Here is a 4,115-nt window from a genome sequence, read left to right as displayed (position 1 = left end):
CAATCAGCAAGAATTCTCTAAATTACATCACATACAATGAATGATCAACCTCACTCTTGAACCATTAGTGCATAAGTCTTATTGAAATCAATTCTAGCAACTTGTGAATATCCTTTGGCAACTAGTCTTGCCTTGTGCCTCACCACCACATCTATTACATCTCTTTTAGTCATAAACACCCACTTGCAATCAACTATAGATCAATTTATTAGAAGAGGTGTCAATTCCCATGTACCATTATCCATAAGAGATTGGTACTCTTCTTCCATAGCCTTCTGCCACTTGATTGCATCTTCACACTTCATAGCATCATACTAAGTCAATGGATCTGCAAGAAGAGTAACATTTGTATGTTCTTCACTTACTTGAGAAAAGATGTGATCTTTCCACAATTCGCCATGTTACCTTCTTTCTCTCAAAGGATATTTTCTTTCACTTATTGAAGAATATTCACTTTGTTGTAGTCCATGTTCTTTTTCAACCTTCTTTTTTCTTAAACCTTGTTGTTTTTCACTCAATGATTGGTACTCTTCATCATTATCATCATTTCAATCTTCAACATCTTCATTTCTTTCATTGTTGGTCCTAGCAATTGTAGGAGCCTTCATCTTTTCAATCTTCTTTAGCTTTTCATCTTCATCATCTTCATTATCTTCATCTTCTTGTTTTTTTGCTGAATTTAAAGATGTATCCACAAACACACCATTACTCCCACTTTGACACATCTCCAAGTACTCTTAAGCACTCTTGTGCTCCAAAAACTTAACATCATGACTATTGATGATCTTCTTGGTTTCCAAGCACATTAGCCTATATGCCTTATTACCTTCATAATAACCAAGAAACACACACTTTATACCTTTTGCATCAAGTTTGGACCTCATACAATCTAGTGTTTTTGTATATGCAATGCAACCAAAGGTCCTCATATGGAAAATGCGAGGTTGTCTCCTACTCCAAGCTTCTTGTGGTGTCATTGATGCAAGAGCACTTGTTGGACACCTATTTCTTATATACATTGCATTCACCAGAACTTCCGTCTAAAATTCATAGCCAAGGTTTTGAGCATGAAACATGCTCCTTGCCATCTCTACAATGGTTAAATTTGACCTTTCAACAATACCATTTTATTGTAGAATGTATGGAGTTGTGGTTTGTCTAGCAATTCCTTCATTCTTCAAATAAACATCAAATTACTTAGACATGTACTCACTTCCATTGTCCGTACATAGTACCTTGATCTTGCATTCATTTTATTTTCCAACAAATGCTTTAAACTCTTTAAACTTCCAAAAGCATTCACTCTTGGCTTTAAGAATATAGATCCAAATATTTTTTGAATAATCATCAATGAAAGTGAGAAAATACCTTGATCTTCCAATATTTGTGTTCTTCATAGGTCTACATACATCCGAATGGACAATCTCCAACAACTTGGTAGTATGTATTGCTACACTCCTTGGAAATGAGGCCCTTTGTTGTTTGCCTTATATGCATCCTTCACATGTAAGTTGTTTTGCATTTTGGCTTATATTGCCAAGATCTAAGCCACTTACTATAGTCTTGAGCTCTCTCATACTCTTCATATTTAAATGGCTAAGGCAATGATGTCATATATTCAACTTGTCTTGGTTTGATATAAACTCAGTAAATGTAGTTATTTCTACTCCATTCACCTTCTTACAAATGAAGTAGTACAAATTTCTCTCTTTCAAGCATTTGAAAACCTTGTCTCCACTCAATGTTCTTACAAAACATCTATTCATGTCAAATTGAACTTTAAATTCTTTCATTACAAGTTTACTTACTGAAAGTAGGTTTTGCTTCATCTTAGGTACATGAAGGGTATTTTTGAGTCTAATCCTATTGGTTTGTCCATTCACAACCACTTCTACTATAATAGAGCCAATTCCAATGGCTCCACATGTGCTATTATCCACCAACAGCATCTTTGATGCTAGAATAACTTTATAAGTATTAAATGAATACTTATAAGGTTTCATATGCTTAGAACAACCTAAATCCACAATTCATCTTGACATGGCAGACATAGAGGTCCCATTTGTTGCCACGAATGAATGTTGGATAAGTTTTTGCTCTTATAGATGTTGCAAAGAGTCTTCCATGCTTCCACTGGTTCTTTCCACGAGATAATGTGAGAGAAGTTGGTTTCATCCACATTAGTTGCAATCAATCCAAAAGCCTTCTTTTCACAATATTTGAACTCCTTCTTCTCCTTCATATCAACATCTTTGCTTGGAGCCTCTTCACTTTCAACTATAATATCCCAAAGATCCAAAGACACCAACAAAAGCTCCATTTTTACCTTCCAATGGTAGAAATTTTCACGTCTAAAATTCTCAATAACTCTCAATCCTTCACCCTCACTTGAAGCCATGTCTAAAGAAGAGTTGTATCAAAAAATATTGTAAGAAGAAGTCCTAATGCTCTCAAAATCAGCAAGAAGGTTTTGCTGCCTTAGAATCATAGAATCCTTCTTTGTAAACAAATTAGTGTTTTTACTCTCAAAAACACTCTCAACTTCACTTCTAAGACTTCTCACAAGTCGGATGACCTATCTAAGTGTCTCAAATCTGATTTGCTACTCTAATATCACTCTTATACTCACAAAACACCTCTTTACACCATAAAAGGCTTTTTAAGCACAATTAGCAATTTTAGGGCATGAAATTATAAAGTTAGATCACCAAGGATCTATCTCAGGAATAGTATAATGCAAACTTTGCCTTTAGGTGAAAAAACCAAATACCAACACCAAAATGCTCTTAACAACAAGTAAGAGCAAACTAAGATCTAGTTCTACATCTGAATTTGAAAGTTAGGTACTTCTAGATCCTAAGATCAACAACAACAACTTGATCTACTCTACACTTACAAAACCACTTCAAAGAACTTCAAAAAAATACTCAAGCAAATGTGAGTGGGTCCATAACCTATTGAAGAAAAGAAGTCTAAAAGCTACAAACACTTAGCATCAGCAAGGATTGTATTCTAAAAGAAGTGGGGAGAAAGATGTCTCTTACTTCCAACACCTTTTACTTATAAGTGGAGTTTACATCCCAACTACATAGACTTCATCCAAAGTCACCTTCATCCTTTCAATTAGATCTAGATTTAGATTCATCTTAACCTAGCCGCCACCTTAAAATCCTAGCTACTGCCATAGTAACTTCTTTTAATCCTTTGGTGCCTTTTGACTATTAGCAACTTACTATGCTTAATCTTTATATGGTGGTAACTAAGTAAGAACTTGCTGATCTTCAACAAAAATGCAATTTTCAATACATAAGTGATAAATGATTTATTTAAAAAAAAAAAATTAAAAAAAAAAAAAAAATATGCATAAATAACATTAAAACGTTTTGATTTAATAGCATATGAACTTTTAAGAAATCACAATTATTATTTTTAATTTTATATAGTTATTATTATATGAACAAGATATATTCTAAAATATATTGAATTAGAATTTGACTTATTTATTTATATTTAAAATAACCATAAATAAATATAAATTATATAATATTAGACATATTAAAATAATAAGTTTTTTATAGCATTATACAAATAAAACTTATGAGACAAAACTATAAAATATACAATTTTAGGTCCTACACAAAACTAAACTAATATTAAGCAATATCTTTTGATTCTCCATAATATATGAATAATTCTTCTTTTAAAATAAATTATATATATATAAAGATTTAAATTATAAAATATTAATATGCATATCTTTTGCATCTATCTAAACTTGCTGATTTGTAGAAATATTTTTTACAAAAATATAGAAGTGTTTAGATATTAATTTACAGCTTTTTTATTGTATGTAATTTCATCTTTACCTTATATAGATCAAATTTCTACAAGAAATATATCCAAGTTGATTCAATATTAAAAAAAATTAATGAATTTAATATTTAGTTGTATTAAAAATTTAAAATAAAAGTGTTTAATAATTTGGATGTATTTCTAATAGAAATTTTAATTTTCAAATTTTTAATTATTCAATATTCAATTTGATTATTCTGATAATGAAGATAACAAATAAATTGTAAATCTATTTAGTGATGTTTTAACAAATATAACTTGAG

The sequence above is a fragment of the Physcomitrium patens genome, chromosome 5, assembly GCF_059467195.1.
Source record: "Physcomitrium patens ecotype Gransden chromosome 5, ASM5946719v1, whole genome shotgun sequence".
Classification (NCBI taxonomy): Eukaryota; Viridiplantae; Streptophyta; class Bryopsida; order Funariales; family Funariaceae; genus Physcomitrium; species Physcomitrium patens.
Note: the sequence above shows the minus strand (reverse complement) of the source record.